The following is a 26,112-nucleotide window of genomic DNA, read 5'->3' as shown; positions in this document are numbered from 1 at the left end:
ATCTTCCCCATAATGTTTAGTGGGAGTGCCTACCATTTTTGGAGATCTTCTTTGATCTTGCAAGTAATGTGTGTGACATTAAGAGACCACATCATTGCAGAATTTAGAGCCAATGTGATAGCAGAAACTGAGGCTGTGAATCGGAATTGAAGTTTGCCAGTCCTGCGTGGGAATTAGTGGGACCACCATCGATTTGGTCAGATTAACACAATGGACAGAGGCCTCTGCAAAGAGCCCCAAGAGCTGCAGGCATCGAGGGCCACTGGTGGCTGGGTATGCGAGGTATAAGAGGACGTTGCTGCATACAATGCAATGCGGTCTTTGTGGCTGGTGGGCCACGCCCATCCTTTTATTTGAGAGTCGCATCTCAGGAGCCTTGCCAGGGGTTCGCTGGCTAGTGCAAAAAGGAGTGGGGATAGGGACCCACCCTGCCGGGGTCCCACGCCTTATACAATAAGCAGTAGAGACCACCCCATTAATCTGAACCCACACAGATGGAGTGGAGTATAAAACCAGGATCATGCTGGCAAATCGGGGTCTACCTCCCGCTCTCTCCAGTACATGGAGCAGATAACCCCAATCGACTGTATTGAAAACTTTTGGGAAGTTTATGAGGAGTAGCACGAGCTGGGGTGATACGAGATGATGGTGTGCCAGTGCCACATGGTGTTGTCTTAGGCAGAGTCTTGTGCTCCTGGTAGGCATAAAGCCGCATTGGTCTGGGTGAAATAAGGACCAGAAGACATGGCGCAGACAAGTAGCTAGGACAGTGGAAAAAATCTTTATTTACGCATCGATAAGGGATGTGGACCTGCAGACCACACAGGAGGCAGGCGGGGGGAGTGTCTTTGGTATAGCTACAATCCTTGTCTGGTCGATATTTGGAGGAAAGGAAGCAGTTTGTGTTACCTCCTTGTAAAGGTTCAGTAGGGGGGGGTGAGTATTTCTCTGTATTTACTGTAGAGTTCTATGGGGTAGCCATCAGGGCTGAGAGTTTTAACTGTATCCATCGTGGAATTGGCCTCACCAATCTCACTCATCTGTCTAGGATGACAGATTCTCCATGTGTCACAGAGACCTAGGGTAGTGACCCATTTGTGGAGAAATCTGGCGCAACTGGACGGACATCAGAGGAGGGACCTGTGGAGTCCATGGATGGGTCTAGGACTGCGTTGTAATCGCCCCGATTAGTGTGACGCCTAAAGGGAGTTGTGCTACTGCATCACAGAGAGTATTCAGAATGGACTCAAACCCAATGGGGGGATCATAAAGCCAGTGGATATTAAGCAGATGGCCTTTGACCTTGCCTGCCAGGGCAATGTAATGGCCCTAAGGATCAGACCAAGTCTTGGCCATAACCATGGAGTAATTGCACGGCAGCAGTATCACCACTCCACGAGAATGCCTGGGATACCCTGTATGGTAGGTTCTATCATAACCCTGGCGATCAAGTATAGGACACTTGGGCCCATATTTATACTTTCTTAGCGCTGCATTTGCGTCATCTTTTAACGCAAAAGTGACGCAAACTTACAGAATACAAATGTATTTTGTAAGTTTGCGCTGCTTTTGCATCAAAAAGCAGCGCAAATGCGGCGCTAACAAAGTATAAATATGGGCCTTGGTGCCCATCAAGTGGGTGTCTTGCAGCAACAGGATCGAAGGGAAGAAGCGCTGAGTGAAGTGAAGCACACAAAATGCTTGATCTGGTCTAAGAGACCCTGGACGTTCCAAGACATAACTTTGAACAGAATAATGGCTTCACGGGGTGCATCAGTGGGAGCAGGTAAGGAGAGTCCTTAGACTGCATTTGGGTGATATGGGTTGAGGCACCTATTGCAGGCATTTGATAACAAGGGGTCAGCCCCTAAAACAGCAGTGTCAGACCAATGTGACCACCAGAAAGCAGAAAACATAAGAAACAAACTGCAGGGCTAACTGTATCCATCGTGGAATTGGCCTCACCAATCTCACTCATCTGTCTAGGATGACAGATTCTCCATGTGTCACAGAGACCTAGGGTAGTGACCCATTTGTGGAGAAATCTGGCGCAACTGGACGGACATCAGAGGAGGGACCTGTGGAATCCATGGATGGGTCTAGGACTGCGTTGTAATCGCCCCGATTAGTGTGAGGCCTAAAGGGAGTTGTGCTACTGCATCACGGAGAGTATTCAGAATGGACTCAAACCCAATGGGGGGATCATAAAGCCAGTGGATATTAAGCAGATGGCCTTTGACCTTGCCTGCCAGGGTAATGTAATGGCCCTAAGGATCAGACCAAGTCTTGGCCATAACCATGGAGAAATTGCACGGCAGCAGTATCACCACTCCACGAGAATGCCTGGGATACCCTGTATGGTAGGTTCTATCATAACCCTGGCGATCAAGTATAGGACACTTGGGCCCATATTTATACTTTCTTAGCGCTGCATTTGCGTCATCTTTTAACGCAAAAGCGACGCAAACTTACAGAATACAAATGTATTTTGTAAGTTTGCGCTGCTTTTGCATCAAAAAGCAGCGCAAATGCGGCGCTAACAAAGTATAAATATGGGCTTTGGTGCCCATCAAGTGGGTGTCTTGCAGCAACAGGATCGAAGGGAAGAAGCGCTGAGTGAAGTGAAGCACACAAAATGCTTGATCTGGTCTAAGAGACCCTGGACGTTCCAAGACATAACTTTGAACAGAATAATGGCTTCACAGGGTGCATCAGTGGGAGCAGGTAAGGAGAGTTCTTAGACTGCATTTGGGTGATATGGGTTGAGGCACCTATTGCAGGCATTTGATAACAAGGGGTCAGCCCCTAAAACAGAAATGTCAGACCAATGTGACCACCAGAAAACAGAAAACATAAGAAACAAACTGCAGGGCTAAACATTTCCTGCCCAAGAATCTTAACCCCCTAACTCCCCATACTCCATACTTACCTCCCAGAAGCATCTGTCAGCCCAGAACATGAACCCCAACTCAAAATCAACATTTATTGCAAAGGTGTGGAGTGGTGGACCCCTCCAGGTAAGAAGATCAATGCAATGCAGTGCCTGCATCCGCACAGGGAATCAGTAGACATTTTGCGGTGACATCACAGGAACAGTGCCTCTCCAATGTTTGGGGACTGCGTAGACCTCTGAGGTGACAGTGAGGTCAAGGAGCCAGAGCTCAGGGAGGGTGATGTGGTTCGGGTTTTCCACCGGTGAGCCAAGAGCGAGTGTGACTCCACTTTTGGCACTGGTTTGAGGGGCACTCCTGCGTTGGTGATTGCCCATTGGCCGGGAGCAAGGGTTGGGGTGTGCGGTGGAACTAATTCTCCCCTGTTAGACATTCAAAAGCCATCTCTTGGGTATTGAAGAAGAAGGACGTGGCATTGTAAATGACCTTGAGTCATGCCGGGAGTAGGAGCATGTAAGATAACTTGAGGGTCTAGAGTTTCTGCTTGATGTATTTGTATGATCAGTGTTTGTCCTGGACCTCCCATGTGTACTCTGGAAAGATAAGTATTCTAGAATGTTGGTGGTGGAGGTCTGGGAGTGCCCGGGCCTCCCTCAGGATGCTGGTTGTCTTTGAAGTTGAGGAACCGTGCGATCATCGGTCATCGCTGCGCCACGAGGGTGGTTTGGGAATCAGCGCCCTGTGGGCCCTCTCAATTGGGAACCACAGGAACATTTTGTCTACAGGCATCCAAGTTTTAAGCCATTGCTCCAGGAACTCAGCGGGTCGCGAGTTCTCGGTGTCCTCCAGGAAACTCACGAAGTGCAAATCGTTGCACCTTGAGCTGTTTGTTGTGTCTCTGTGCAGTGATGAAGTTTGTTTGTCAGGGTCAGGAGGCCGACTACTTTTGCCTTGAGATCAGCAACATTATCCTCAAACGTGGAAATGTGTCCTTCCATTTCAGTGACATGGTCTGAGGTGTTGTGGAGGTCCTGGCGCAGAAGAGCTATGTCTACATGCACCTCCCCTATCTTCTTTTCGACCGCAGTTTATAAAGTATGTAATAGCTTGAAGGATCATTTCCAGGTCCCCCCGGTGGTTGGTCCTTTGTTGAGGGTTCCCTCCCAGTTGGTCCGTTGGAAGTGGTGAATTGATCAGTGCTGGGAGGGGAGGTGGTGGTTTTCCAGCTTTGTCTTTCCCCATATCTGTAGTTAGGATGCTGCCCCAAGTTGTGCAGGCCTTGCTCGCTTACCGCCGTCCGCAGCAGCATGAGCAGGTAGGGAAGAACTGGTCCATCATTAGGCTTGATGGATGTGAATGAAACAAGGCTTTGAGAAGAAAGGAACTAGTCCATCAAGAGGCTTGGTGGAAGTGAATGAAACAAGGCACTTGAAAAGAGAGATGGGACACAGGAGCCTCAAGAGGGTCATAGTGGGGCCAGAGTAACCAGGCTAGGCTGTAGAGTGTGTCATGAGGCTATCTTAGCAGCTTACATGGGCACATTATTTAGCTTTTGGCCTGCAGGCTGTGCTCTTTCACCTAGCTATATTGCATGTTATGGCTTTTATTGTTTTAGAGAAAACTTAATTTTTGTGGTAATGTTTTTATTAATCTATCAGTTGCCCTTTCACACAGAATTTTACTATTCGTTTCTCTTCATGACATTTTCATTCTGTAATCAACCCAAGGTTGAACACATTACCGTTTATTGTCGATTCAAAGAGTACATAATCTTCACTCTCCTTATACACAGAAATATTCGTGTTGTCACGTCAGGTCAGTTTCTCAGAACAACAGATGCTTTATTCTAAAAATAACTCACTGCCTCCTATACAGTAGAGGGGAATTCCAGCCAGTTGCCACCATATGCTGCACATTGTCATCACAGTTTTCACTGAGACATGAAGCCTTTCTCCTCTTCATGTGGGAGGTCTATCAGTAGACTATCAGATCTCTTCTCTACCTACAATCACAGGTATGGGGGATGACATTCCTTCTGAGGACCTGAAGGGCAGATTAGGGATTATGCTGCCATGGTCTTGTATGGGACATTAGTAGTGCAGGTAGGGATTTTAGAACCATTATTATGACAGTATGGTGGGACTCTTCTTATGGTTCACATTCCTTGTCAGTGCTTTGCTTTTATTATGTCTCATCATCCTTATAATCGCAATACATGCTTTTTTACATAGGATGCAGTTGTTTCAATAAAACCGATTGAACCTACTCCTGCCTCTGCCTGTCTTTGCATGTGTGAGACTTCTGTAACTGAAACAAAGGGGTAACATCTGCTCCACCATGGTTTACCTGAGAAATCTGAGTTCCATGCTAAGGACTGCCACAAATCACCTTCGCTGTTGGGTATCAGTGAGGTGCTGCTAGCTGGCCTGAAGGGTTAGGCCGACAGCTGTCACCCGGTGTGCGGCCAGACTCAGTTCCCCATGCTTGGTACTGCTGCCACCCAAATCCAGCAGTTTATTTATTACAGTAAGAGTCTTTACGACATGGCACCTCCAACGATGGTTAGGCACTGGATTGCGGACCTCCCAAGTATCTCTGTCTAATTACATGCTAAAGACACCCTAATTACCTTATAAGGAGACGTCCATGGCATTAGGGAATCCTCCTCACCTACATAGAAAACAGCTATTTGACACTAATTTGCTCAAGCTTGAACCTTTAAAAGGATCATCTCCCCAATTGGTGTTCCTGTCTCTGAACAGTACAACTTTGAAATATGGCGGAAAACCAAACAGGTTGTAATTGCTGCAAACATGAGGCTTCTACCTCATTAATCACTTACTAAATAATGGCCTCACAGAAGCGGGAGGAAGTGTTAGATTTGTAGATGAGGCACATGCAGCACATGGAACCAATTTTTTTACCCTTGGGTACTCTTCACTGGTTGCTAGTAGTGGGCAGGGTCAGATTCATATCTCTTTGTATTATTCATAACGTCTTGGAATGAAAGGGCCCTCATTACTTTCAGGATTTTTTTTTGGTCCAAGCCCCAAAGAGACCTCCGGTCGTCCTCAGCCCATCCTGGTAAAAGTCGCTAAAATAAAAAAATCCAGATGGGGAAGGCAGAGTTTTTGTTATCTTGCTTGCAATTTATGGAACTCTCTCCCTTTGCATTTAAGATCTTAAACTAGATGCCCCTCTTTAGGAAACTGCTAAAAACATGGCTATTTGTTCCGCAGGTGAAGTAAGCCAGGCAGTGTTTGGTTCCCTGTATTTGTTTATGAGGTTACACTCTTAGACATTTTGGTATTTGTGCGTTGTACAAAAGTATTACTTATTTACTTTTCCAGCAATAGATGGGAACACGCCCATCTTTCCTCATTATGCTCCTGCAAACGCACCCGCACAATACAGAATTTGCTTGAGGGTGCCCTACCACACATAACACAAAATGTTAGATTAGGTTTTTTAAATAATGAAAGTCCCACATGGCCACAGTTGGCCACATATACACCACACCCTAATGTGGGTACACTGGGGGTAACGGAAGTAGGCCGTCTTTACAATAATCGAATAGAAATATATAGACGCGTAATACAATTTGTCATGCAAACACTAAATACTGCCCCAGCATGCCACCTACCACCGTGCTGATGGCCACCAACATACTGTGACCGCAGCGGTATACCGCTACGGGTATCATGACCCGCACAGAGAAATACGCCACTATACAGACACCCACACAAGTCTACCAACCCAAAGGTGAGTGATAAACTGGCGGTAGCAAAACCCACACCATTACACCAACAGAAATACGCCCACAGTATCAGGACCCACGAATCACCGCAGCGGTCTTTCAACCGCGGTAAACCATTGGCACACACTAACAAAACTACACCACATTGGACAATTCAAAATAAACACACCTGACACACATACACACACCATACCCACACACCCAATCCAATAAAAAACACACACCCACATTATCCACAACTCTTACAACGAAAAAAAAGATTGCTAACTGACAGAGAGACAAGCCAGGAGCACCCACTCAATCTGAGCCACAGAACACCATCACCCATACACCATCGCCATAATACACAAAAACACCATCAAAATCTCCACCAACACCAACGATACCCTAGACAACGCAGAACACCTAGACTTTCTAATGCACATCAATGCCAACACCACCCTTAGAGGAACCCTCATTTACAGACCACCAGGACCCCGCACCCTATTTTGCGACGCCATCGCAGATACCATCAGCTCCCACGCCCTCACCTCCACAGACTACATACTCCTTGGTGACCTCAACTTTCACCTGGAAAGCATCCACGACTGCAACTCCACAGCCCTGCTCGACAACCTCACGAACCTCGGCCTCGAGCAACTGGTCACCTCACCCACTCACTCAGCAGGACACATGCTTGATGCCATTTTCACCTCCAGCAGCCACATCACCTTCACTCACACCACCGAACTCCACTGGACTGACCACCACTGTGTCCACTTCTCCTTCATGAAACCCACCACCAACAACACACTACACCTTACTGCAAGTGGAACAAGATCTCCAAAGAACAACTGATCGCCAACCTCACACAAGCTCCACCTCCCATCACCAATGACCTCAACACTTCCGCCCACAACCTCACACAATGGCTAACAATCTGCGCAGACACCCTCGCCCCATTGAAAAGAAACAACAACACCCGCACCGTCAAGACCGCCCCCTGGTTCACCACAGAACTCCAAGCTTCCAAACGAGAATGCCGTAAAATTGAGAAAGCCTGGTGCCAAGAACCCTTAATGAGCAATTTCTCCACCCTCAAACCAGCCATGCGCAAACACCACCAACTCATCCGGACCACAAAACGGTCCTTCTACAAAGAACGCATAGGCAACAACACACACAACAGCAAGGAACTTTTTGCCATCGTCAAAGAACTCACCAAACCCAAATCCAGCACCACCAACCTTCCACACTCCCAAAACCTCTGCAACTCCCTCTCCAACTACTTTCACCTCAAAATCGCAGACATACACAAGAGCTTCACAGCATCAGCACCCACTATCACCATCACCGACACAACCAACAACACAACGCTCTCCCACACCAACCAACTACACACCTGGACCCCCACCAATGATGAAGAAATCGACAAAACCATGAACTCCATCCACTCAGGTTCCCCTACAGACCCCTGCCCCCACCACATTTTCAACAAGGCCAGCCAAATCATCGCTCCCCAGCTCCGCGCCGTCATCAACAGTTCCTTCGACACCGCAACCTTCCCAGACATTTAGAAGCACACGGAAGTCAACGCGCTCGTCAAAAAAAACAAAGCAGACCCGGTCGACCTCATGAACTACCGTCCCATCTCTCTTCTACCCTTCCCCGCAAAGGTCGCTGAGAAGATAGTCAACGCCCAACTGTCTCACTTCTTAGAAGCAAACAACATACTCAACGCCTCCCAGTCTGGATTCCGCAAGAACCACAGCACTGAGACCGCCCTCATCGCTTGCACAGACGACATCAGGACCAGAGTGGACAAGGGCGAGACCGTCGCCCTCATCCTCCTAGACCTCTCTGCAGTATTCGACAGCGTATGCCCCCAGACCCTCCGCGCATGCCTTTTTGATGCCGGAATTCGACACAAGGCCCTGGACTGGCTCACCTCCTTTCTCGCCGAAAGAACCCAAAGAGTTTGCCTCCCTCCCTTTCGGTGTCCAGCCACCAAGATCAACTGCGGGGTCCCCAAAGGATCCTCCATCAGCCCCACCCTCTTCAACATCTACATGGCCCCTCTTGCCAACATCCTCCGCCCCCACGGAATGACCATAATCTCTGACGCAGACGACACCCACCTCATCATCTCCCTCACCAGGAACCCAGCCATCACCAAGATAAACCTGCACGCTGGACTCCTCGACATCGCCAAATGGATGACAGCAAGCCACCTCAAACTTAACTTAAAACCGAAATCATCATCTTTGGCCCCAACAAGACACAATGGGATGACTCCTGGTGGCCCACCGCCCTCGGACCACCCCCACCACCCACCACCCACGCATGCAACCTTGGCATCGTTCTAGACTCATCTCTATCCATGGCCCAGCAAATCAACACCATATTGTCCTCCTGCTTTAAAACCCTTCGCATGTTACGCAAGACTTTCAAATGGATTCCTTTAGAAATAAGAAGAAAGGTCACCCATGCCCTCATCAGCAGCAGACTGGACTATGGCAACGCCCTCTACGCAGGGACCACAGGCAAGCTTCAAAGAAAACTCCAGCGAATTCAAAACGCAGCCGCACGTCTCATCGTCAACCTCCCTCGCCACAAACACATATCCCCCCACCTCAGATCCCTACACTGGCTGCCCATCAGCAAAAGGATCATCTTTAAAGTCCTCGTCCACGCTCACAAAGCCCTCCACAACACTGGACTGGCCTACCTCAACGAACAAGTAAACTTCCACATACCAAGTTGACAGCTCCGCTCTGCTGACCTCGTCCTTGCTACAGTCCCCCGCATCCAACGCACCACCTCCGGCAGCAGATCCTTCTCCAACCTCACCGCCAAGACCTGGAACTCCCTCCCCGCCAACCTACACAAGACCCAGAACCTCTTAACTTTCAGAAAGCACCTCAAGACATGGCTTTTTGAGCAGTAACCAGCAACCCCCCCGCCTTGAGACTCTAGCGGGTGAGTAGTGCGCTTAAGAAATGTTTTGATTGATTGATTGATTGATCCATGCACCTCACAGCACACACCACAAAACATCACCCCACACACCCTCACACATACCACTCACACCACATCCATGGCAACCCAAAGACACCCCAGATTTTCAGAGGAGGAGCTAAGGGTCATGGTGGAAGAAATCATCCGGGTAGAGCCACAGCTATTCGGATCACAGGTGCAGCAGACGTCCATTGCAAGGAAGATGGAGCTATTGCGGAGAGTCGTCAACAGGGTCAACGCCGTGGGACAGCACCCCAGAACAAGGGATGACATCAGGAAGAGGTGGAACGACCTACGGGGGAAGGTGCACACCAGGTAGCCATACAGAGGACTGGCGGTGAACCCCCACCTCCTCCCCCACAACTAACAACATGGGAGGAGCAAATTTTGGCAATAATGCTTCCTGAGGGACTGGCAGGAGGAGCAGGAGGACTGGACTCTGGTAAGTAAAATCTTTACCATTATATCCCCCACCCTACCTGCATGCCATCACAAACTCCTACCCCTACCCTCACCCCCATCACTCCACCACCTCACATATACCCCGCTATCACAACCCACCCATCCCAAAAGCAAGCCATGCATGCCACACCAATGCATGGACACCCATCACAGACCTGAATGGACAACCGTCACTAAAGCATGCACATTAGAGATAATCACCTAGGTCACAAGATCACCACTCACACACAGCAAAGCTGACAGTGCAATCACAACCATACAGGGAACTACACCCATGCACAAGATGGCACATGCAGATTAAATAACACTGCATTTACATTCCCACAGGACCCCAACTCAACGTCACCGGAGAGGAAGTGCCACCAACATCCAGTCCCCCCCTGAAGAGGCCCACAGTGATGACAGCAGCTCTGCACGTCTGGATCACAATGAGCAACCTGGCGCATCAGGGACCTCTGGACAGTCGGTTACCCTGCCATACAACCACAGAGCCTCCCCCCTCAGGAAACACCAGCACAGCACCCACCCAGGGGGCCCATACCTCTGTCCCCAGGACACGTCAATCAGCAGTGTGTCCACCACTACAGGGACCCTAGGCAACCCCTACAAACCCATGACACTCAGGGACCTGGGGTCAGTGGCAGTGGAAACACGGTTCAGGGGACAGAGGCACAGGACAACAGGGAAGCTGGGAGGACTGCTGTGTGACAGGGGGAGGACAGGCCCAGGGAACCCACTCTCCACTAGGCGCTTGAAGGGATCCTGGGAGCATACCAACATTCCCAGAAGACCTTGGGCCAGATACTGTACAAGTTGCAGGAGACCCAGCGGATGGAGGAGCGACAGTACCTGGGAATCAGGGAGGACCTCAAACACATCCACACCATCCTGGTCACCATTGCAGGGGTGCTGGCTGACATGGCCAACACCATGAGGGAGGCAGTGGCACACCAGCGGGCCCCAGACAATAGCCACACCGATGAACAGCCCTCCACCTCCACCGGCGCTAGTGGGCAGGAGGCCCGCCACTGTACCAACAGGCCACCAGCACCCCACCCCCTGCAGATGGAGAACCACCCCACAAATGGTCCCTGCGATCCAGGCAGAAGCCAGAGAACATTGCCAAGACCCCGCCAGGAAATAAGACTCTCCTGATTGTCACCCTTCTTTTCCACTCTGTCACCCTGTCCACCTTGAACTGCTATTGGTCCCCTTCCTATGCCCCATTGGACTATGCACCTGTACTACAAATATACAGGACTCTACCCTGGACTTTCCTCCATCATCAACCCAGCCCATTGCAATACCCCCTCCACTTATTAGCACTTAAATAAACACCCTTGGAACAAACACAAGTATGGAGTATGTCAATTGATTCAAATATTTATTTGTTTAACAAGCTGTAAACATTGCAATTCAACTGTACAGTCATGTGTACATAGGTATGACCTGTAGTGTGGCAGCAGTAAACACACCAGGAGCCAGAGTGGGGCACAGAGATCTGAAAATAGAGATGCTAAAGGGTACAGTAAGTGGCCATAGAAATATGGAAATCAGGCTGCCATGTTCAATGTCAAACACAAAACTGCAATGGAAAGTGAAGTTACAGTATCTTACCTGGGTGTCACTGGAATGTTGTATGAGGGATCTTTTGTTGTCCACATCTTCTTCCTCTGCCTCCTCTTCCTCACTGTCCACAGGCTCCACCACTGTCACAAGACCATCTCCAGGCTCATCTTCCTGCAGAAAAGGCACCTGGCGTCTCAAGGCCAGGTTGTGCAACATGCAGCAATGATCTGGCACACCTTCTTGGGTGAGTAGTACAGGGATCCACCTGTCAGATGGAGGCACCGGAACCTGGCCTTCAGGAGGCCAAAGGTTCTTTCAATGATCCTCCTTGTTCGCCCATGTGCCTCATTCTAACGTTCCTCTGCCCTTGTCCTGGGATTCCTCACTGGGGTCAGTAGCCATGAGAGGTTGGGGTAACCAGAGTCACCTACAAATATTGCAGGGATACCTGTTAGACATACACTCGTCCTTAGGGACAACCCCACACCAATATACCTACGTCAACCAGGTGGGTACCATGGGCTCACCTATTAGCCATACCCTGTGCCTCTGGAGTTGAGACATAACATATGGAATGCTGCTATTCCTCAATATGAAGGCATCATGCACAGAGCCAGGATACTTAGCATTCACATGGGATATGTACTGGTCCGCCAAACACACCATCTGCACATTCAGAGAGTGATAGCTTTTCCTATTCCTGAACACTTGTTCATTCCTCCGGGGGGCACAAATGCTACACATGTACCATCAATGGCACCAATGATGTTGGGGATATGTTCCAGGGCATAGAAGTCAGCTTTCACTGTTGCCAAATCCTCCACCTGTGGGAGTACGAGGTAGCTGCGCATGTGTTTCAGCAGGGCAGACAACACTCTGGTCAACACGTTGGAGAACATAGGCTGTGACATCCCTGATGCCATGGCCACTGTCTCTTGGAAGGAACCACTTGCCAGGAAATGGAGCACTGACAGGACCTGCACTAGAGGGGGGATACCTGTGGGGTGGCGTAAAGCTGAAATCAGGTCTGGCTCCAATTGGGCACACAGTTCTTGGATTGTGGCTCTATCAAGTCTGTATGTTAGGATAATGTGTCTGTCCTCCATTGTCGCCAGGTCCACCAGGGGTCTGTACACTGGAGGATGTCTCCATCTCAGATTCATCCTCAGCAGTTGAAGTCTAGGGAGCAAAACGGTGAGCAGAGGGTCATATTCACACATCTATTGAAATAATGATGCATTTTTTCCTTTACAGAACCAGTATGTGAATCTGAGTCAGTTGATGTGCCAATGTCTGCTGTGATGCAGTTAGGTGCCATGGCCTGTGCCCTCCTGAAATGGCGGCTGCCTGACCTGAGAGGAGGGACAAGTGGAAATGAGATAATTCCACTGGCGTTGTGTGTCGTAGCGGTCGGTGGTCGATGACCGCTGCGCAATTTCGCATTGGTTAACATTAGGCCCTATGGGTTCCAGGAGCCAATGGTGATGTACGCCGGCGGTGATGGTATGCACCGCCGCGGACGTGACCACCATTTTCTATCTATTCACTCACTTGCTACCTGACCTTCAAAAGGAGAGGACCTACACTGCGTGCTGCTGGAAGCGACAATGGCTCATGTGTCTGGGGAAAGGGCCCCTGCCTTGGAGAGTTGGAGTTGGAGAGACTGGTAGATGGGGCCCTACCCCAGTACACTTTACTCTATGGTCCTCCAGACAAACAGATGAGTACACTGTGAGCATGAGGCATGGGCCATGAATGTATGGAGTGCTGTGTGTGTAAGCCACATGTAGGGGGGGGGGCTGAGGTGTCCTGGGCAGAGTGCTCCATGTATGGTGGTAAATTTATGTGCGTAAGGAGATGGAAGGGATATGGTGGGCCATGAGTATGACAGTCAGACGGTATGACTATACCCTTTTCTGCTGTATTTTTCTTGCAGGTCAGCGCCCATCAGAAAAAGGGTATTTGGTGTGCCATTGCCAAGCAGGTGCGGACCCTGGAAGTCTTTAACAGGCGGAGCACCCACTGCTGCAAACGGTGGGAGGACCTGTGCCGCTGGGCAAGCAAGATGGCGGAGGCCCAGCTGGGGCTGGCCTCCCAACGAGGAAGGGGTGCTCATTGTATCCTGACCCCCCCGATGTTCTGCATCCTGGCAGTGGCCTATTCGGAGTTGGATGGTCGCTTGAGGGCATCACAGCAGCCACAAGGGGGTGAGTAAAAATTCAGAATCATGACTTTGCACGCTTTAAGGTTTTGCTTGGGTGGGGATGTGGACTGTGGATGCCCCTAGGCCAGAGCAAACATGGCAGGGTAGGTCCCTTTTTGGGCAGACTCTGAAGCACTCCAACCCCAATGGTGTTAGTGGGCATCTACTACTGGTCAGGGCCCTGTTTGTTTCAGGTGTGCAGCTGATGGCGTTATGCTATGTACCCCATGGGCTGGTGACTATCTTTGTAACTGGTAGTTCATGGCCTAGTGCATAGGGCTGCTCCCTTTGTGTTGTGTTTTCGCCAACGGTAGTGTTGTTGCTGGCATTGACCAAGTGTGTCCTCTGTCTCTCCCCACCCTTTTTGTTTTGTCACCCTGTCCTTGTGTGCATTAGCATCCTCTTGCGGACGAGCAGAGGCACCGGCGCCGGAGGGAGCTGCATCCCACATGGGCCTGGAAGCCAAATCCACTGACGGTGAGGGCACCAGTGGGATGGAGGGCGAGGGGAGCACCATGACGGAGACAGGAGGGAACAGTGCAAACAGCGACTCCTCCTCAGATGGAAGCTCCCTTGCGGTGACGGACACCTCTGTGCCCACCCCAACAACAGCCACCCCCCTACCATCACCGCCCACCCAGGAGCCCCTCAGTGTGTTTCCCGTGCCCGCTCACCCAGGAGGGTGGGCATCTCCTTTGCCCAAGGCACCTCAGGCCCTGCCCCAGTCAGCCCTTCGGCTCCCAGTGAGGAGGCTATTGACCTCCTGAGATCCCTCACAGTTGGGCAGTCAACCATTCTGAATGCCATCCAGGGTGTTGAGAGGCATTTGCAAGAAACAAATGCATACCTGGAGGGCATTCACTCTGGCGTGGCGGCCCAACAGAGAGCATTTCAGGCTCTGGCCTCTGCACTGATGGCAGCCACTGTCCCTGTCTCCAGCCTCCCCCTTCCAACTTCCTCTACCCAGTCCCAATCCCCTCAACCCCAGCCTATCCCAAGCACACCTTCAGCCCAGCATTCACCCAAATCAACACACAGAAGTGGCTCAGGCAAACACAAGCACCACACTTCATCTCACAGGCAGTCACACAAGCACCATCCCCATCCAGACACACCAACTTCCACTGCCTCCACTGTGTCCCACTCCTCCTCCTCATCCACCTCCCTCCCAGTAGCGTCTCCACTCACACCTGAATGCACTACTTGCTCATCCACTACCTCCATCACCAGCGCGCCCATCACTACACACCCCTCACTGGCAGTCACCACCCCCACATCCATGCACACGTCCCATGTGTCCTCTCCCACTGTGTCTGTGACCCCATCTCCCAAAGTACACAAACGCAAGCACACACCCACCCAACAGCCATCCACCTAACAACAGCATCCAGCTCATGCACCTGCACCCAAACACAGCAGACTGACACCTCCTACCACCACTCCCTCTTCCTCCACTCCCAAACCTTCACCCTCTTCCCGCCCCAATATCCCTAAGAAGCTTTTCCTAGCAAACATTGACCTCTTCCCTACCCCTCCCCCCCATCCTTCACCATGGGCCAGGGTGGTCAGAACCCAACCCAGCACCTCAGCCACTAAGTCCACGTCCGCTGTGGTTTCTGCAGCTGTCAGAGGCACTAAGGTGGCACCCGTCAGCCCAGCCAGTGTGCCACCAACCACTGCCATGGCCAAGAACATTCCGCCACCTGTCAAGGTGAAGAAGGGGACAACATCCAGCAAGGGGAAGGAGCCAGAACCACCCAGCAAGGCTATGTCAAAGACTCCAGCTGCTAGACCCAAGGTGACACCACCATCTGCCAAAAGCAGGAAGGGGAACAAAACACCAGCCAAGGCACTTCAGCCGTCCGAGCCTGCAGGTGAAGGCCTGGTGGCTTCCAGCACAACCGCAAGCACCACCGCAAGCACTGCCACCTCCACCGCCGCAAGCATCACTACTGTCAGCAGCAGCAGCCCCAGTGGGCAGCCGTCCGAGGCTTCAAGAGAAGGGCTGGATCCTCCCCCCACCACTGGCAGCACCGGCACCTGCTCAGCAGGCAGCACCGCCACCTGCACCGGTGCAAGCCCCGCCGCAAGCACCGCCACCTGCAGCGCTGACAGTAGCACCAGTGCCAGCAGCAGCAGCCCCAGTGGACAGCCGTCCGAGGCAGCAGGAGAAGTGCTGGAGCCTCCCCTCACCACTGGCAGTATCCCCACTAGCACTGGCACTACCACCACTTTGCAGCCGTAGCCTCCAGTGGATGGACTGTAGCCCTGCCTCCATGGACTATCATGCATTCTGGCCACTGCAAATCTCGTGGCTCTGACACCCAGGTGAGGGACTGTGACCTGGCACCCCCCAAGTGCTGCATCACTGGGCACAAAGCCCCCTCCAGAACCAGTGGAAGAAGGTATCTACTGACCCTATCCTTGGCAGGATGAAGCACATTGGGCAAAAAGGCCCCTCCAGAACCAGTGGAAGAAGTCACCCATTTGAGAGACTGTGGCTTTGCACTCCCCAGGAGCAAGCAGTGGGCAAACCACCCACTTGAGAGACTGTGGCTTTGCACTCCCCAGGACCAAGCAATGGGCAAACCACCCACTTGAGAGACTGTGGCCTTGCACTCCCCAGGAGCAAGCAGTGGGCAAACCACCCACTTGAGAGACTGTGGCTTTGCACTCCCCAGGAGCAAACAGTGGGCAAACTGCCCACTTGAGAGACTGTGGCCTGCACTCCCCAGGACCAAGCAGTGGGCAAACCACCCACTTGAGAGACTGTGGCTTTGCTCTCCCCAGGACCAAACAGTGGGCAAACCACACACTTGAGAGACTGTGGCCTTGCACTCCCCAGGACCAAGCAGTGGGCAAACCGCCCACTTGATAGACTGTGGCTTTACACTCCCCAGGACCAAGCAGTGGGCAAACCACCCACTTGAGAGACTGTGGTTTTGCACTCCCCTGGACCAAACAGTGGGCAAACCACCCACTTGAGAGACTGTGGCCTTGCACTCCCCAGGACCAAGCAGTGGGCAAACCACCCACTTGAGAGACTGTGGCTTTGCACTACCCAGGACCAAGGAGCAAGCAGTGGGCAAACCACCCACTTGAGAGACTGTGGCTTTGCACTCCCCAGGACCAAGCAGTGGGCAAAACACCCACTTGAGAGACTGTGGCCTTGCACTCCTCAGGACCAAGTAGTGGGCAAACCAACCACTTGAGAGACTGTGGCCTTGCACTCCCCAGGACCAAGCAGTGGGCAAACCACCCACTTGCGAGACTGTGCTTTGCACTCTCCAGGACCAAGTATGGGGCATGAGCCCCCTCCGGGAGCAGTGGCGTAGTACCATCTTCCGGCTGAGGTGCCCCCTCATTCCCCGTCCCCCTGAGGTGCCTGTGTGTTTTCGACCTGATGCCCCTGCCTCTCCGTTTTGAGGCAGAAGTCAGGTGTGGGCTTGGGCTATGTCTATGACATACTATTTTTGTGTGGACATTGTCCCTCATTTTGTATATATTGTATATACTGTTTATTTATTTATGAACATATTTCTCTAAATTTCCAATATTACACTCATTTGAATCCATTCCTTTTGTCCTTGCGTTTTTCCAGAGGATTAATGGTGTATATGTAATGTTACATGTGTTTGTGTGTATGGTGTTGTGGGTGGGGGTGGGGGTGTTGCGTGTTGTGTGTGTGTGTCACTCTCTTTTTCCTCCCCTCTTCCCCTGTGTACTAGGTGCAGTACCCACCGTGGTCGTCGTCGCCGGCGTTGGTACTCCTGGTATGTGAGAAGATACACCAGCATGGGTAACACCTGTAGTTTGGGCTCCATGGGATCCTGGTTCCTCCTTGAATGTTGAGAGGTAAGTTGTTTCCCTTCAAAACACAGTTTCCGCTGTGCTTTTGATGGCGTTGGTACCGCCCCGGAAAAGGTGGCTGATGGGTCTCTTGTAATAGTATGGGCAGAACCTTACTGTCCCTCTACCGCCGTGGTGTTTGTTGCTACCTCCATGGCGGTCGGAGTGTTAAAGTAGCTGTCTATGTTGGCGGTTTCCCCCGTGGTCAATTTTTTTTTACCGCCGGCCTGTTGGCCGTATTACTGCCGCTTTATCACCGACCGCCAGGTTTGTAATGAGGGCCATAGTCACGGCAGGTATTAATCCTGCAACAGTGCATTAGATCATGTGTAAGGTACCCACCAAACAAGGTGAAATTCAGTTGTGGTTAGCACAAAAATTAAGTGCTTTGGAAGCAGTGTTTCTCCATACAGGACCCCAAGATAAACACAGAATTCTCACTATGTGCTTGTTGTTTTCGGATGGTCCCCTTAATGGACAACTGCGCCACCTGGGGTGGGGTATTTTCTGCACTCTACACTACTGCACACGGTACACCAACACTTGCCAATCTTCTATAAGTGTTAAAACAAATTCAAGATGAATTTGAGGCTGCCCCGGCCCTGGATTTGGGGATGCAATTAATGGATAATATTGCCACGGTATCCTCAATATTATTAAGTAACCTTAAAGGGAAAGCAGTAGCTTTGGCAGTACGACAGCGGCTCTGGGATGTTCCTGTACAGAGTCCAGAACGTGAGCTGCCTAAGATTATTGCAGACACATATACAAGTATTGTCTATGAGCCAGGCCAGGTAAACCACAACTTCAAGGTAAATCCAATAAGGATTCTACCAAGCAAGCCACGAGGGTTCTAAAAAATGCTGGGACAAGCAAAAACAAACACCTAAAAAAGAAAGAGGAGAATCTCCGCATTAGGAGACCTCTGAAAAAACGCTATGACCTATGAAATAGAGATAATACAAAGACCCCGATAGATATCAATATACTGATACACGCCAATCTCGTTCCATTCAGGACTCACCGGATAAACGTAGTGAGAGAGGAGGGCGTTCAGAACAACAAAATGAGTATGTGAACCAAGAAATGATTCACAATGCTCATCTGAAGTTTTGATCACAAAAGAAGAGAAAGTTGCAAACAAAAAACACAATTTAAAAAGAAAAAAGTGGCAGCAATTTCAGCAAAGAATGCCACACATAATGAGAACTTTACTGAGGAACAGGAAGTGGGCATTGACTGTTAGACAGCATGGCAGAGGTCACAATAGTTCACCAGAACCTTCAAGAGCTTCAGGATGTGACTGAAATGAACGACTTTTTAGAAGTCGAAACTGCAGATATCCAAGGGGGTAATTCTGACCCCGGCGGGCGGCGGGAGCCGCCCGCCTGGAGGGAACCGCCAGAATACCGCTGCGCGGTCAAAAGACCGCCGCGGGTATTCTGGGTTTCCCACTGGGCTGGCGGGCGACCGCCAAAAGGCCGCCCGCCAGCCCAGTGGGAAACACCCCTCCATGAGGATGCCGGCTCCGAATGGAGCCGGCGGAGTGGAGGATGTGCGACGGGTGCAGTAGCACCCGTCGCGAATTTCAGTGTCTGCTAAGCAGACACTGAAATTCAGGGTGGGGCCCTCTTACGGGGGCCCCTGCAGTGCCCATGCCATTGGCATGGGCACTGCAGGGGCACCCAGGGGCCCCACAACACCCCATACCGCCATCCTGTTCCTGGCGGCCAAAGCCGCCAGGAACAGGATGGCGGTCAGAATCCCCATGGCGGCGCAGCAAGCTGCGCCGCCATGGAGGATTCTACAGGGCAGCGGAAAACCGGCGGGAGACTGCCGGTTTTCCCTTTCTGGCCGCGGCTGAACCGCCGCGGTCAGAATGCCCTGGGGAGCACCGCCAGCCTGTTGGCGGTGCTCCTGTGGTCGTTGACCCTGGCGGTCAATGACCGCCAGGGTCAGAATGACCCCCCACGTCTCCCCCAATAGGGTTTGTAAACTAAAAATTTAGATTATAGGGAGACATTCAGCACACAATTCAAGTAATATTTTGTGAAAGAGTAACTACAAATTATGATATTTTCCTGGCTGAAAAAAACTGGCCACCTGAATTTGTCCGTAACCTCCTACTAGCGGAAGATGTTATTATTCCATCTTTCTAGACCCTGGTTCCAGTAGAATGAAGAGAAGCCTATGCCTCTGATTGGGCATTGTCACACGCCCCCTGTAGGAAGGTAGCCTCTTTCTAGCCTTGTTACCCCCACTTTTGTCCTGTTTGTGAGTATATGTCAGGATGTTTTTACAGTCTCACTGGGATCCTGCTAGCCAGGGCCCCAGTGCTCATAGTGGAAACCCTATTTTGTCAGTGTGTTTGATATGTGTCACTGGGATCCTGCTAGCCAGGACCCCAGTGCTCATACGTTTGTGGCCTATATGTGTTCCCCGTGTGGTGCCTAACTGTATCACTGAGGCTATGCTAACCAGAACCTCAGTGTTTATGCTCCCTCTGCTTTTAAAATTGTCACCGCAGGCTAGTGACTTATTTTACCAATTCTGATTGGCACACTGGAACACCCTTATAATTCCCTAGGAAATGGTACCTAGGTATTGGGGTTCCAGGAGATCCCTATGGGCTGCAGCATTTCTTTTGCCACCCATAGGGAGCTCAGACAATTCTTACACAGGACTGCCACTGCAGCCTGAGTGAAATAATGCCCATGTTTTTTCACAGCCATTTTACGTTGCACTTAAGTAACTTATAAGTAACCTATATGTCTAACCCTCACTTAGTGAAGGTTAGGTGCAAAGTTACTAAGTGTGAGGGCACCCTGGCACTAGCCAAGATGCCCCCACATTGTTCAGGGCAATTTCCCCGGACTTTGTGAGTGCGGGGACAACATTACACGTGTGAACTACATTTAGGTCAATACCTATGTGTAGCGTCACAATGGTAACTCCGAACATGGACATGTAACATGTCTAGGATCATGGAATTGTCCCCCCAATACAATTCTGGTATTGGGGGGACAATCCCATGCATGCCAAGCTAACTCACTGGGGTTTTCCTTGCAGCTACAGCTGCTGCCAACCCTCAGACAGGTTTCTGCCCCCCTTGGGACCTGGGCAGTCGCAGGAAGGCACAACAAAGGATTTCCTCTGAGAGAGGGTGTTACACCCTCTCCCTTTGGACATAGGTGTTAAGGCCCTGAGAGGAGTAGCCTCTTCTGGCCTCTGGAAATGCTTTGAAGGGCACAGATGGTGCCCTCCTTGCATAAGCCAGTCTACACCGGTTCAGGGATCCCCCCCAGCCCTGCTCCGGCGTGAAACTGGACAAAGGAAAGGGGAGTGACCACTCCCCTGACCAGCACCTCCCCAGGGGAGGTACCCAGGGCTCCTCCAGTGTGTCCCAGACCTCTGCCCTCTTGGATGCAGAGGTGTGAGGGCACAATGGACACCTCTGAGTGGCCAGTGCCAGCAGGTGACGTCAGAGACCCCTCCTGATAGGTGCTTGCCTCTCTCTGTAGCCAATCCTCCTCTGAGGGCTATTTAGGGTCTCTCCTGTGGGTTTTTCTTCAGGTAATGAATGCAAGATCTCACCAGAGTTCCTCTGCACTTCTCTCTTCGACTTTTGCCAAGGATCGACCGCTGACTGCTTCAGGACGCCTGCACAACTGCAACAAAGTAGCAAGACGACTACCAGCGACATTGTAGCGCCTAATCCTGCCGGCTTTCTCAACTGCTTCCTGGTGGTGCCTGCACTGAGGGCTGTCTGCCTTCACCCTGCACTGGAAATCCCAAAGAAATCTCCCGTGAGTTGACGGAGTCTTCCCCCTGCTACCGTAGGCACCAAACTTCTGCTTCACCAGTCCTCTGGTCCCCTCTCATCTCGACGAGCCTGGTCCCTGGAACTCAGGAGCTGGATCCAAGTGACCCCCGCAGTCCAGTGGTCCTTCTGTCCTAGTTTGGTGGAGGTAAGTCCTTGCCTCCCCACGCATGACAGTAATCCTGTGTACTGCGTGAACTGCAGCTGCTAGGGCTTCTGTGCACTCTAGCAAGGATTCCTTTGTGCACAGCACAGCTCAGGTCACCAGCACTCCGTCCTGCATTGCCCAACTCGCTGAGTTGACCTCCGGCTTCGTAAGACCCTCTTTTGTGTTGCTGAGTCAACTGTCATGCTCAGATTTCTTGAATACCTGTTCAAGTGCATCTGCTGGTGCTGCCTGCTTCTGCATGCACTCCCTGTATTGCTGGGCACCTCTTCTGTCTCATCCTTCATGTGGCAACCTCCTGGTCCTTCCTGGGACAAGACAGCACACTTTATCCTCAACTGCGACTCTTGCAGATAGCAAGGCTTGTTTGCGATCTTTCTGCGTGGAAACAACTCTGCATCCTCCAGCACGCTGTGGGACATCTTCTGACCAAAGGAGAAGTTCCTGGCACCTTCCGTCATTGCAGAATCTTTGGTTTCTTCCACCCGGAGGCAGCCCTTTTGCAACTTCATCCAGGGTTTAGTGGGCTCCTGCCTCCCCGGGACACTTTTGTGACTCTTCGACTTGGTCCCCTTCCTTTACAGGTCCTCAGGTCCAGGAATCCGTCTTAAGTGCTTTGCAGTCAGTTGTTGTCTTTGAAGAATCCCCTATCTCGACTTTACTGTCTTTCTGGGGCAGTAAGGTAACTTTACTCCTACTTTTCAGGGTCTTGGGGTGGGGTATCTTTAACACCCTTAGTGTTTTCTTATACTCCCAGCGACCCTCTACACACTACACTAGGCCTGGAGTCTCTTCGTGGTTCGCATTCCACTTTCAGAGTATATGGTTTGTGTTGCCCCTAGGCCTATTGTCTCCTATTGCATTCTATTGTGCTCTACAGTGTTTTGCTTACCTGATTTTGGTCTGTGTGTATATTTTGTGTATTTTACTTACCTCCTAAGGGAGTATGGGCCAGATGTAGGTAAGTATGGTTTTGCGAGTTGCAATTTGCGAGTCATAGAGACTCGCAAATTGCAACTCGCAAAACCACATGCAGAAAGGTGTCTCAGACACCTTCTGCGAGTCGGTATGGGGTCGCAATGACCCACCTCATTAATATTAATGAGGTGGGTCGCAAATTGCGGCCCCTTACCGACTATGGGCACTCGCAAACATGGAGGCCTGCTGTCGTCAGCAGACCTCCATGTTTGCGACTGCTTTTCAATAAAGCAGGTTTTTTTTTTCAAAGTGCAACCCGTTTTCCTTAAAGGAAAACGAGCTGCACTTTGAAAAATAAACCGAAACCTTTTGTTTCGGTATTTTTCAGGGCAGGTAGTGGTCCATTGGACCACTGCCTGCTCTGAAAAATTATTTTTGTGATCATTCACAAAGGGGAAGGGGTCCCATGGGGACCCCTTCCCGTTTGCGAATGAGTTAACATCCACTTCAAGTGGATGGTAACTGCGAGTTGATTTGTGACCGCTTTTGCTGTCACAAATCAACTTACATCGCGGTGCGAGTTGCAAATAGGAAGGGAACACCCCTTCCTATTTGCAAGTCGGAAACACATTTTGCGAGTCGGTTCCGACTCGCAAAATGTGTTTCTGCATCGCGCACAGGCATTAGCGCCTCGCAAACGGCGTTTTTCGCCGTTTGCGAGGCGCTAATGCCTTGCTACATCTGGCCCTTAATCCTCTGAGATACTTTTGGCATATTGTCACTAAAATAAAGTACCTTTATTTTTAGTAATTCTGAGTATTGTGTTTCTTATGATATAGTGCTATATGATATAAGTGATATAGTAGGAGCTTTGCTCGTCTCCTAGTTCAGCCTAAGCTGCTAGAACACTACTAATCTACTAATAAGCGATAACTGGACCTGGCACAAGGTGTAAGTACCACTTGGTACCCACAATAAGCCCGGCAAGCCTCCTACACCCCTGCACTGTATCGCAATCACGTGGGATGGGATAAGGATTCCCCTTACCACATAATACCTATTAGATCACAATCACAGCCTCAACTGCAATATTCTATTAAACAGGAGGCTAAAGCACCAATCAAAGAACTACTCACACAATTTGTCTACCAGGGCATAATTGAGCCCCACTTCTCACCAATAAATAACTTGTTGTTTCCTGTAGCTAAGCCAGACCATTCCTATAGAATAGTCTTAAATTACAGATATTTAAACAGTCATACATGCACATTTGCTATCCAAAATGCACACAGCACAGCACTTATTAAAAACATAGTGCATAAAAAATACAAAACAACATTGGATATATCTAATGGTTTTTTCTGCCAAAATTTAACACCTGAAAGTAGGGATCTAACTGTCTTCAGCGCGTTCGGCTCACAAATAAAGTTTTGTAGGCTCCCACAAGAGTATAAGAACAGTCCTGGACTGTTCTCAGCACCTGTAACATCTATTTTACATGACATTGACCCTGAGGCGTTGTCCAATGTAGATGATATCTACCTCACAGATGATGACCTTGTGCAACATTTAAGGAGGTAGCCCGCATTGTTGTGGGATTTGCCAAATTAGGCTACTAATTTATTCAAAAATATATATATATATATCTTTTCTCTGTGTCCTGTTCTTGGGATAGGAATTATCAGATGAAGGAAAGAGCCTAGCACCCAACGTTCTAGAAATGTGAATGCATCTACACCACCAAATAACATCAAAAAGCCACAATCATTATTGGGCTTTTTCAAATTTGGCAGAACATACATTCCACACCATGCACAATGCATAAAACCACTTTATCATTAACTAATATGCCCCAACTTTTCAAGTACAATTTGGACAGTTGAACACACACACATTCTGAGAGCATTGCAATAAGACATGCTTGAAGCAAAACATTTACACACACGTAATAAAAAAACACATTTGGTCATCAAAATAGTTGCTGGTGCCATTCAATTCAATTCAATGAAGGTGATACCGTACCTATAGCTTACAAATCACATTTAAACTCCACAGCTGAACAACGCTTTGTTCCCACAGGAAAGATTCTGCTGTTCAGATGGCCATCATAAAAGAGAGACCCATGGCCCAGGGGAAACACATTTTTGTTGTAACCCCCATACCAGCCCTTGAGGCTGTTACAAAAGCCAGTGTCCCAAATGCAAAAGCATTACATCCTGACTGGATTCAAAGGGCAATGTCTCTGACAGCCACTGATGTAGATTATGTCTTTGACCCAAAACTTAAAACTCAAGAGTTTCTCCAATATGTACTGGAGTACCCAGTCCCCCTAAACACTTTGCCTATTTATCAGTATCAAACAATAATCTGTATTGATAGTTCAGCACAACTGGATGTAGGCACTAAACAAAAGTACTCTGCCGCCTGAGCAGCTGTGAGTGGCTACATGAAAGATGGTAAATTCCATCCTCAAAATACTTACAGGGAGGCCTGAGGGGACTGTATTGCACAACAGGCAGAGCTTAAGGCCAGAGCCACGCAACTACACCATACAGATCCAGAAGAGCTAACACTAATAGTGTGCAATTTGTACTATTGTGTTCAGTCCTTAAATGTATATCTGCATTGCTGGTGCCAAAATGGGTTCAGAGACTTCAAGGAGAACGCCATCAAACACAGGTTACTTTGAGGGAAAGTAGCAGATCTGAAAGAAAAGTTACCTAATGCCCATGTAGTTCATACACTAGATCATCAACCTATAGGAATAAGCATTGCAGGCAAGACTTTGGCTGATGAAGCTGCCAAATCAGCAGTAGCAATGGCTTCTGTTGCTGCAATTACTTGTTCACAGACGAGGCTGGATGATGAAAGATTGGCTACTCTGAAAGCTTCAAAAACATACCGTGCCAAATACTCCTACACATTAGTGCCCAAAACATTGCTTTTGTAACAGTACCGGGGTGGGTGATCATATGCCCAGCCAAGATCAAAGACCAGAATTGATAAAAGCAGCACATGAGGGTATTGCATCTGTCCATGCAGGTGTGCCAGCTACTTTTCCTTATTGCAAAATTGTTATTGATGGCCAGGTCTATACAAACAGACCAAAGCACAGTATGTCCTTTGTTGTGACATCTGTCACCAAATAAAATATCTGTCAAGTGACTACCGCAGACACTCCTTTTCATTTCCCACAAACCATTACAATGTGTGTACCTGGACCCTGTGGTCTCTTGACACCTGATAGTGCATACAAATATGTCATAGTCGCTGGTGATTCTTGCTCCAGATTTCTATGGCTATGGCTACAGATTTGCAAATCTTTTTCGGACATATGCAGTTGCGGCATTCCATTTGGACGAATGTTTTGCCTTTGCCTCATGGGCATTGAGGGACTTCATGGCAACGCTGGGGGTCGAATTGCATTATTCATCTCTGTATCATCCTGAGGGAAATAATGTTGGGGAGCAAAAGAACCGA

Source organism: Pleurodeles waltl, chromosome 6 (genome assembly GCF_031143425.1).
Source record: "Pleurodeles waltl isolate 20211129_DDA chromosome 6, aPleWal1.hap1.20221129, whole genome shotgun sequence".
NCBI lineage: Eukaryota > Metazoa > Chordata > Amphibia > Caudata > Salamandridae > Pleurodeles > Pleurodeles waltl.
The sequence above is the reverse complement of the archived record's forward strand: the minus strand, read 5'-3'. Positions refer to the sequence as shown.